The 11,458-nt window shown below is 43.3% G+C and overlaps 1 long non-coding RNA gene across 1 annotated transcript; it reads left to right on the top strand.

The window, feature by feature from the left end:
* The first annotated feature begins 6,274 nt into the window (after nt 1-6,274).
* Nucleotides 6,275-9,819, top strand: LOC111558111. The gene is made up of 3 exons (XR_002738670.2): nt 6,275-6,382; nt 7,591-7,696; nt 9,388-9,819. It is a non-coding gene; the product is annotated as an uncharacterized LOC111558111 (long non-coding RNA).
* The last annotated feature ends 1,639 nt before the right edge of the window (nt 9,820-11,458 follow it).

Raw genomic sequence — 11,458 nt, 5'->3', positions numbered from 1 at the left:
TCAAGGAGTTTTTTCTCTGGAGTTGCATGGGGGACAAGAATTCTGAGTTTGATTTGTTATTAGGCTATTGCTTTTGTACCTCTTGGCCTTAAACATCTGTCATGAAGCAAATGATCCTCCCATGAATTAGCCCAATGACTGAAGTTTCACAAAATTCATTTCCTCAAAGGTGCCAGGCAGAATAGCCTGTGGACATCATGTTTGTAGAATTCTGGGCAGTAATCTTCCAATGTTTACCTTCTGTGCATCAGTGGAATTTGCAAGCTGCTTTAAAAAAATATTCTATTGCTTTAGAAAGAATTTCAGTTTTACCTCTGTGGAGAAAAAAGCCTCCGTAGAGTTCAATGTTACATTAAGGATTTAGGGAAATACGATTAAAAACCCTGGTAGTGGTTGGTCCACTCTTTGCTAGTTCACTATTATATGCTTCAGCATATGATAATTATAATTTAAAGGGAGTCAGATACTGAATTTAATACATTAATACTTCCTATATTTGCTTACTATGGCTGCCGTAAAGTACCACAGAATGGGTGGCTTAAACAGCAGATATTTATTTTTTCACATTTCTGGAGGCTGGAAGTCCAAGATCAAAATGTTGACAAGGTTGATTTCTTCTGACGCCTCTCTCTCTTTGACTTACAGATGATTTTCTTCTCTGTGTATCTTCATATGGTCTTCTCTGCTTGTCTGTTCCCTAGTCTCTTCTTGTAAGGACATTGGTCATATTGGATTAGGGCCCTCTCATATGACATTATTTTACCTTCATTATCTCTTCATTAAAGACCCTATCTTCAAATGCAGTCACATTCTCAGGTACAGGGATTAGGACTCCAACACAAGAATTTGGGGGAGATACAGTTCAGCCCATACTCTTCCTAATGTGGACAGTGATTAGAAGCCATATAGAATGTAAAAAAAGGTTGGTACTTGAAAATCTTCAAAAGCAATTCACCTTTATCACTTTCAAGTCCATTTAGTTAACTTTAAACTATCCACCTCAAAGTGTTGCTAAATTGGGCTAAATTGGACTTGCTTTATTAAATAGATCTCTTGTTTGTATTTGCTGCATTATTTATATTTAAGATGATGAGAAAATACATCTGCAAATAGGGTAACCACTCCTATCACAGATATTCTTTCTTTTTATTGAGATACAATTCACATATAATAAAATTCACTCTTTCAAAGTGTATAACTCAGTGGTTTTTGTATATTCTTAAAATTGTACATTCTTAAAGTTGTACCATGGCTTTAATCCCAAGATGTTCATTACCTCCAAAAGAAAACTGTACTCCTTAGTAGTCACCCTTGGTCCCTCTCCACCCAAAGGTAGTGACTCTCCACCCTTCCTTCCCCAGCCCTGCTAATGACTAATCTACTTTCTACATTCTGGATTTGCCTGTGTTGGACTTTTCCTATAAATGGAACCATACAATATGTGGTCTTTTGCATCTGCTTTCTTCCGCTGAGGAAATTGTTTTCAAGGGTCACCACAGTGACAAGTGTCAGTACTTCAGTGCGGTTTTTTTTTTAATGCTGAATAAAATTCCATTGCATGGAAGTGCCACATTTAATTTGTTTATTTATCAGTTGATGGATACTTGTTTCCACTTTTTGACTGTTATGAATAATGCTACTATGAACGTTCATGTGTAAGTTTTTATATAAAAATTTACATAAACAATTATTTTCAATTCTCTTGGATATATACCATATACTGGGTCATATGGTATCTCTGTTCAGAGCTAAGGAGCTGCCAAATGGTTTTCCAAAGAAGTTCCACCATTTTACATTCCCAGCAGAAATGTATGAGGGTTCCAATTTCTCCATATCCTTACCAACTTCTGTTACTGTCTTTTTTATTATTATAGAAAGACTAGGGAACCCATATTTACTTTAAATTTGCTTAGCAAAGCTTTGTTCATGGTACTGTGGAGGCAAGCACCTGACTCCTGACTTGGAAGGTTCAAGCTGCTCTGTTTTGTTCCCCGGGGGACCTAACTTGCTATTGTCCCTTTCCCACTTCCCCTCGGTGAGTTTTGGTTCTGCAGCAAACAATGCAGCTCCAGCCCATCCTTTGCACTTGGTGAGAGTCAGGTGCAGACAGGCTCCCTCCACACCCCTTGGGTGTGAGGAGGGAGTGGGGCGGGGTGTGTGGCTGATGAATTCACACTTCTGGCATGCAGGCTTGCATTCCTCTCCTGTGTTGTCACCTTGCCTTGTGCAGCACGGAGGGATTAAATGAGTGTTCAACTCTTTTTTTTATTTTTGTTGTTGTTTTTCCTGAATCAATAAGGAATTTACCCCCTTCTACTGTCTCACCCTTCTCCTAATTATGCAGTTTAACATTGATTTTTTTCCCCCTCCTTCTAGGCATATAAAGTACTTGTAGCTTTCTCTTTAATGACAAATCAATTCCAACACCTTAATATTACAGAGTTGGGAGAGCTGTTGAGTTTAAAGCTTTCGTTCTGTCTTTCTGTTTAAAAAGCCTGAGTCATCTGTGATTGATGGAGGACATTACTGAGAGAAGTTAGCACCATTTTGATTTATTTTGTTTACTTTGAAAATAGTTTTCTCACTTGTCAAATTAATTATGAGAAATGAATTGTGGAATGGTTGGGGAGGAAGGACAGAGAAAGCCAAGGTTTAGACTCCCCTCCACCCCCCCCCTTGCCTCTTCCCTTGCACCCTGGTGTGAGCTGCAGGTTCCAGGGCACTGACTCCTTGGCTGTGTACTGTCAGGAGGAGTTGGAGCTGGGGAGAAAAAGCATTTGTGTAATTGTTTGTAGTGCTTTAACTCCAATTGCCTCACCTCAGGTTCTTTGCATACCATTTCCTCATAGCTCAAGGTACTTTTCTTTCCTAGCATGTAAATATCAAATATTGTAATAAAATATCTGTTATGCAATATCAATAATACCCCCTACCAATAGCATGGACTATTTTTTTCTTGATCATGGCTGAATTCCCAGTGCCTACCTCTGTACCTGTTACTAGTTAATGCTCAATATTTATTGAAGAATAGAAGGAATAAATGTCATGAAGATGAAACAGAGTGCACACTATGGCATCTAATCATGATGGGGGAGGAGGGATGGTGTGCAGGGTGGTCTCTGAAGAAATGAAGGATGAGCAAGAGTTGGTGATCTGGGTAAAGAGTTTCAGGGAGGGGAATTCTAGGAACAATGGAAATGAATGAAATCACAAAAGCAAACATGAAACATTCAGTGCCTAAGAAGCTGGAGCCCCAGGGAGTTCCAGCATTTGGTGGACTTGTCTTTTTCTGGCATCATTTTCTGCAGGATAACCTATGAGCTGATGAGACAAAGAGGATTCTGGAATTTGGGTGCTAGAAAGAATCTACAACCCCAAAGTCAGGGGACTGGTGGATGGCTTCAGAGGGCTGGGGCCTGAATACTTAGTCCAGTGGTAGTATCTAAAAGTGATCCTGGGGGCGCCTGTGTGGCGCAGTCGATTAAGCGTCCGACTTCAGCCAGGTCACGATCTCGCGCTCCGTGAGTTCGAGCCCCGCGTGGGGCTCTGGGCTGATGGCTCAGAGCCTGGAGCCTGTTTCCGATTCTGTGTCTCCCTCTCTCTCTGCCCCTCCCCCGTTCATGCTCTGTCTCTGTCCCAAAAATAAATAAAAAACGTTGAAAAAAAAATTAAAAAAAAAAAAAAGTGATCCTGGTGAGCCAGATTGCAGAGGGCAGTTTCCCTTAACTGTCCCAGTGAAGCCCAAGGTGGGAGGCCTCTGCTGCTATCTTAAAACTCCTTCCCTGTAATTTCAGGGCTTTGCCTTTGTCCTTTCTCAACCAGAAACAAGGCAAGGCTGATCCTTTATGGCTGATTCAGCTTGGGGTTGGATTCTTTTGGCACCATCCTGCAGCCTCCTTGGTTCATCCCCACTTCCTGGTAGGCTACAAATGCAGGTAGCTGATTTTGCTTCCCTGGGGAGGAGGCCCTCAGTGCCATCCTGGCTCCTCCTGGTGCCTGAGGGCTGCTGGCTGTCACCTCCTGTTGCTATCTGTAACACTTGGCTTCACATTTGCCTGTCTTCTGTGCCTTTCCCAATTTGTCATTATTATTTTAGTGATAATAGAGAGACCACTGGGAGAAGAGGCAGCAGGCAGCAGCTTTTACAGTTGATTAAATGCCTAAAGAACTAAAAGAGATGTGGGCTGGCTTGCCCTTTGCTCACCTGGAGCCTGTCACATGTCATCTTGCCTTTGGTTTCCTCTCTGCTTGGTGGGCACAACCCATCTTACTCGCAATGCAGATACTTGTTCTAATTAGGGAACCTGGCTTAACATTTCCCTTAGTGTAAACATTTTGAAAATAGACATTTGCAAGTGTGTAGTTTCTTGGGCTCATTTTGGCTTGCAGAGCTTGTTAATACTTCTGATCTCTAAGTGGAGAAGCTTTCAAAAGCACCCTTGCCTAGAGTGAAGGTGAGTTGCAGGCAGAGACAGGGTGACACTCTGGCTGAGATGTGGCAAGGTTTTGGTAAGTGAAAGTTAACCTTTAGTTTGGTTATCTCGTAAGAAAGAAGATAGCATGCATTTAAATTTGCCTCCCAGAAAATTACTGCTCTGACTGATGGGATTTCCGTTCAGTGGCTCACATGGGCATAACTATGGGGTTTGCTCACAGTAGAAACAGGGGCCACCCCCTGCAGAATGTTTTCATCTTGCTCTATGAAGGAGCTGATATGCTGGGTGTTTCTTGATTTCCTACAAGGTGGGCTACTTGTATTCTCTACTGCAGTGTGAGGCTGAGTGTCCTGTGACAGAAATGGGGTACTCTGAAATCTAACCACTCTCCTTATACATTACTTACTTTTTGTAAAGTCTCTTCATTCATTCAAAATTGTCCTGTTCCCCTAGCACATCAGAATAATTGAAGTTTGACTGTAATTGCCATAATTCACAATTTTACAGCAATTTTGAAGACAATTCAGAATTGTGTGCTTCTTATCACATGGAAAGGTCCAGATGACAAAGCCAAGAATGCAGTAAATTTTAATTATGGTATAGGACAGGCCTTGTCTGGGGAGGTTGAGGCATGGCCAGGCAGATTGCGATAGTTAATTTGGGCAAGGGGGACACCCGGGCATTTGTTTCACAACAAGAGGAATCAGAATGAGACCATTTAGAAGCATTAACATGCAGGCAGCACTGAGTAGAACTTTCTAACCAGCTTTTAATGTCCACAGATGAGAGGAAAGTCCTCATGGGCAAGAATGAAACTTCTGAAAGAATGGGAGATGAAAGAGAATTATAGAGAGGGCCCCCACATCCTGTGGGCAGGGAACTCTTGTTTTACACGGATACAGCTGTGCACAATGGCTCCATTTGTGGATGTAATGCCCAAAGCCATGAAACACTGCAGTTCTGTTGTCCACACTGGCAGAGTGAGAGGAGCATGACCTGAATCACAGGACTGGCCTGGGAAGTGTAGAAGCATCCAGAAAAATGAGCAAACAGCTGCAAAGAAGGATGGAAGGCACCTGGATATCAGGAAAGATACGCAACCCAGCTCCCCCAGGTCTGTGCTGGGAAGAAGGGCTGGGGTGGTTTCAGAGCCATGTGCAAGGAAGGAGTCAGACACAGATGGAGCCACATAAACTGGTCTGCTGAGTGCAGGGCCCAGGGCTGCAAGATGCCATGGCAAATGCAAAGATGCAAGCCTTGTGGGGGATCTGGGATGTTGATGCAGGTGCAGGGCAGTGTGTCAGGGATGCTGAGGGCCGAGGTATACAAATAAATGGTGGAATGCCCATCTCTTAAAAGAAGGCTCTGGAGATAGAGATGAAAAAACCATAGGCCTTGCTCTCAAGGAGCTCAGAGCCAGGGAAAGGGACACATGCAATATAAGATTGGAGCTTAAATAAAAATACATTTGCTGATAGTTATAGGCTTCATGGAAATATAAGATTTAACCCCCTGGGACAGAGCCTAGCCCCCATCTATGTGTTCAGGGAAAGTGTGGGTGTCTGTCCTTCCTGGACCCCACAACACACCCATTTGGGTGACCTTATCATTCAGAGCTGAATCATAGTTGCACTTGATTCCAGAGATGGAAATTTAACTTAGTGAAAATTTCCTTACTTTCAGGTTTTTCTTTTTTAAGGCTGAAGATTTCAAATCCTTTAGTTCATCTTCATAGGCATGGTCTAAGCTAATGATTCTAAACCTTTATATGTTAATGGGCCCTTTGAAGATATTACCTAATTCATGCAATTGTGTGTTTCTGTGACTGTTTGCAGGCAAAGCTGAGACTCTGATGAAGCTGTGGCGTGAATGTGAATTGGGAGCAGACTCTCCATGGACCAGTGAGATGAGGCAGGGGGAGAGAGAAGTACATGGGAAATATGCAGGTAAATACTGAATTTTGTAAAGCTTATTTTTCTGTTTGGGAGTATATCAGTGGTAGAAGAGGGAAAGCCTAATCTTGAACAAAAACAATTTGCTTCTCCTTCCCCAGGCCAAGTCTCTGGGAGTGGTGGAAAGGAGAGTCACAGAGGAATGGTGGAGGGACCAGGATATCCTTCCTATGGGGAGAAGGAGAGGGCTGGAGGAGGAAACAGCCCCCACACCAAGGACAGGGGTGTGGAGGGAGCAGGCCCAGAGGACCCCAAGGGTGCTCCTCCCCCACTCATAGCTCGAGGACAGTCCACTGTCTGATGGGTCAGGGGGCTCTGGATAAATGGACCAAGGGTGGGGCCTTGGACACCTTGGGTGGTGGGGTGGGGCCTTGACTAAGGGGAGCAGAACAGAATGGCTGCTTCTCCCAGGAGTCTTGCAGTGTGGGGAGTTCACAGTCACATTTGCCTGTACTCTGAGAGACTCCCTCCTTCCCAAGGACTTCACTGTGGTCCATGGACTCAAGTTAACCCCCAGGTAACCTCTGACCCTTGAATAAAGGGTGGGCCACCTGCTGGGTGCCCGGCAATCCAATTACCATCCACTTTGGAGTGGGGACTGCACTTAGGAGAGAGGGTTTCTCTGGGCAACTATTTTGTTGTCTTTTAAAAATTAACCTGAAAAAGTCATTCAAATATCATGTGATGTTTAAAAAATAAGAGAATACTGAAGGGAAAATGAAAATCTCTTGTATTCTCACTCCTCCAGGGATAATCATTCTGAACATTTTGATGTTTAACTGACTGGACTCGTTTGTGTTTATAGGAACAGTTAAAAATCAATCACAGTGGGGCAGACTGGTTCCTGCTGTTCCCCCACTTTAGGTTTCTCATCAGTCATGCCACCTCCTTGTGGGATGGTGTGCAGGGCCCCAGCAGACATAATTAATTCCCTGTGATGGGCAGTTAGCACGTGGTTAGCCTTTCACTTTTACAAACAGTGCTACAGTGAACCTCACTGCAAGCTGAATTCCATTTCTAGGAATATATTTAAAGGAAATAATTAAGGAAAGATGCAAAGAAAAGGTATTTTTTTAAGGCTTTGGATACATATCACTAAATTACCTGGCAACTTTTTAGCAAACTCCCACGCCCAGCAGATGTACATGAGTCAGAATATGACTGACGGTTTCAGAGACGTCTTTGGGGATTTTGTCTTCCAGGAAACTATTGCTCATATGGTTTTCAAGAGACTGCAGCTTTCCTCTCCTTTATCAGGCACAACAGAAACAAAATGCAGCAATAGCAATAACAACAACTTGAAATCAGGTATTTAACCTAAATAGCTTCCCCTGTTGCCTACTGGGGATGAAGATCTGCTTTATCGGGTATTAAAATCTTTACTAGAGGTTTTACTTAGATTTTGGCAATGGTCTCAAGGGTTACATCTAGCTTTCCTGAGCTTGAAATTGTTATTTCCAGAGGGGGATGGGGTAGAGACTTTTGGACCAGGCAGGTGGGAGGAGCCTCTTCAGAGAGCTTTCTTTGCCTGTACCCAAACTACATGAGTCACCTGCCCTTCCGCTCCAGTCACCCAGGTCACACTCTGTCTTCTTAGTGTGTCCCAGTCAGCAGAACTTCTGCTCTCATCCATTGAAAACATAAACTCAGATGAGACAGAAGTTCTAGTCCCAGCACCTAGAGCTTTACCTGATACAGAGTAATCAACCAATACATTGTTGAAAGGGTGAATAAAACCCATTCCTTCAATTGTAGCTTTGTTCTTTGTTGACTTTCTGTGTCCTAAAGTGACATAGGGGTATAAAGTATGCTGAGGAATGCCAACAGAGATGGGTGGACTTGGCCTTTTCCAAAATGAAAAGCAATCTGGCATAGACATTTCTAAGGTTATGGATATTTTTCTTGCCTTCTTAAACATTTTATGTCTGGGCTCTGCCTTCTGGGTGCAGCTTTCTGAAGTTTTCTCTCTTCATCTTCCCTCAATCCCAGCATCTCAGAAAATCTGTGCAGGTAGGGCAGGAGGTGGGGAGGGGAGACATCAGAGTGTCCGGAGACACTCATCTCTGAGGTGAAGAGGCTCCTAGTGCTGCCTTTGCTGCGAGGGTGTCCTCCAAGTGTAGACAACTGAGGGTTTTGTGTTGTGAGTAAGGGTGAAGGAGAGCCCTGGAAAACAGCCTGGCTGGCTTTCCCCTGGTGACATGGACACTCAGAGGAACCAGGGCAAGCCTGGAGAGCTCATGCTCCAAAGACGGAGGGCTCATTCCTTCATCTCAAGGGGTGGGATCAGATCACAAAACCAAAATGGAAGTGGAGATGGATGGAAGAGGTGGGAAGAGCTCAACATCATGACGGGGAATTGCATATTGATCACATGGAGGAAAAGAGATTTTTAATAAGGAGAAATAATTACCCAGTGAGTCAAGTATCTGACTTTCCTGAACATTCAAGCCAACCTGAGACCAGAACAGGAAACAGCTGGCAAACGTTTTAATCAAGGGAAGGTAGTTGCTCTGTCCCCCAAAGAGGGAACTCTTTAATTAAGCCCTGTTGCCTTGTTTATCAGAAGAAACAATCTGGCCACCAGGATAGAGAGCAGCTTCAGAGAAACCCAGCAGTGGATGAAGATGCTGGTGCCCCTGGGAAGGGAGACAGAGCCTGGGAATGTTTCATGACCAGATGTCATCTGAGACACAGGATGGATGCTGTTATGATGAAGATGGAAGTGTCGAGGGTGGGTCAGGTGCTGCCACAAGAGGCAGGCACAGGCCCTTGTGGTGGAGGGCCAACCCCAGCAGAGCCCTCCATGTCCTGCGGACTTTGGATGCAGTCACAGCAAGATGGCCCAGCAGCTGTACCATAGAAGACTTGGTCACTGAGCTGCGAACTGTAACTTCCTTTCTTAGGCACACAGAAAATGAACACAACTGTTAAAGCAGTGGAAATTATCATAATTTTATTTCTCATTTGTCTTCTCTTTTTCCCTTCTGACATTGTAACAGACACAGCTGAATCAAGTTTCAGCAACAGAAGGCAGTGGAGATGGTGCTATGTGGTGTGGCCCAGAAGGGATTTCCTGCAGAATGTGCTAAGGCAGAGGCAGGCTAGTCTTTCCCTGGACCTGGAAACCAAAGCCTGCCCATTTCCTTCAGGATCTTCTGGCTCTGATTATCCCTCAAACCTTCCCTCCTTTCTAAAACCATTCACTTGTTTGTTCATTCATGTGTTTGTTCGTTCATTCATTCATTTATTCATTCATTCTTGTGTATTTTACTGGTAGAGAATTTTCATCCATCCACTTCCATCTTTTCCTCTATCCCACAGGCATTGGAGGAAGGCTACTTCTGTGGGGGCTCTGTGCCCAGCATGGGAACCACTCCTTGAATAAAACATTACCCCCCCACCAAAAAAAAAATAAATAAAACATTACCCACCATTTTGAAATCATTTCTTCCCTCAAGGAGATCAGAATTATTTGGATGAGTAGATTAACATTTAAAACCTCTACCTTTCCCAGAAAGCTTATTAAAGATGTGACTACAGAAATAATCACAAAAATTTACTTATTTATTGAATAAGGTTCTTTCTCTTGGTCCTGAATGTGAGATTTGAATGCTACATGACTGAAGGTTTCTTTTTAGAGTTTACTTGGTGTCCTGTGTTATAGTGGTCAGAAACAATTCTCAGTGTTTGTTACCTGGGGTCATTGCCAGTTATGGAACTGCACAGTCTTGTCTCCAGAAGTAAAATGGTCTGAAAATGACATTAGAATATCTGCAGAAAGCCTCTGGATGAGAGAAAAATCAATATGGCCCAATCCAGACCTGGCTCTGGCTCTTTTTGGGGTGGAGGCAGCATGGGGGGCTTCCACTGACTATACCCTTCTTGTCCAGAACCACCCAGTTATAACCTCTGTCAATCTCCACCTGCAAAATGAAGGGTTCTGACCTCATTCCTGGGCCCTTCCATGCTGACACACCATGATGATTAATGGTGCCCAGGAACCAGCCAATCACTGGGGACAATAGGAACTCCAGCTTGTAAGAGTTGAAATAAAGAGTAATCCCACCCACTCAATTTGGGAAGTAAATAGACTTGAGCCCCTGAGGATCTTTGGAATGACTACAACACAAATCAGTTCAGGGACTTCCTGTGGAGGCTGATCCCTCTTTGCCATCTTGCTTTCCACTTTCTTCTGGAAGTCACACATACATACTGGGGTGGAGAGCCAGGGAGGCAGAGGGACTTGGTTATATTTGTCTGACAGCATTATGATATAAACACCCATCTCACCTGAGATACACTCATATTTTATATGAAAGAAAAGATCTTTCTGCTTACACAGTACAATTACACATACATACTTCATGTCATCTGCTCTTGAAATTTTAGAAGCAGGACTTAATGCTGCTGGTTACTGTGGCAACAGGCAAAATTGGTGATTTTGAAAGTTAGGGTATTGTTTCATGCTAGGAAAGTTCATTTCTGTGTATATGTGTGCATGTACATCTATGAAAGTGCTGTGTGTGTGTGTGTGGGTGGGTGTGTGCGCACACGGTTTTGCTGCATGGCAGAGATAGTTTTTTTTTAACTAAAAAAATCTGGCTCAAATGTGAATGTATTTTTTTAATATGAAATTTATTGTCAAATTGTTTCCATACAACACCCAGTGCTCATCCCAACAGGTGCTCTCCTCAATACCCATCACCCGCTTTCCCCTCCCTCCCATCCCCCATCAACCCTCAGTTTATTCTCAGTTCTTAAGAGTCTCTTATGGTTTGCCTCCCTCTGTCTCTAACTTTTTCAGAGATAATTGATAGACCACACTGTCAGAAAAGTCAGGAGGTGAGACTGTCATCACTGTCCAGGTGAACACATTAGAAAAGTCGCGCATAGCATGGATATTTTCTATTCCTTGTTACATCCTTTCTTGAGACAGATTGAATTAAGCTTACAATGAACACATGACAGATTTTTGTTTGTTTTTTTTAACTTGGTAGTGGAGACAAAGATGCTGGGATGAAAGACACCTACACTGGGCTCAGATAATTATTTTCTTCCTTTTTGGTTCTA

Source organism: Felis catus, chromosome E2 (genome assembly GCF_018350175.1).
Source record: "Felis catus isolate Fca126 chromosome E2, F.catus_Fca126_mat1.0, whole genome shotgun sequence".
In the NCBI taxonomy this organism is placed as follows: domain Eukaryota; kingdom Metazoa; phylum Chordata; class Mammalia; order Carnivora; family Felidae; genus Felis; species Felis catus.
Note: the sequence above shows the minus strand (reverse complement) of the source record. Positions and strands in the feature narration are given on the sequence as shown.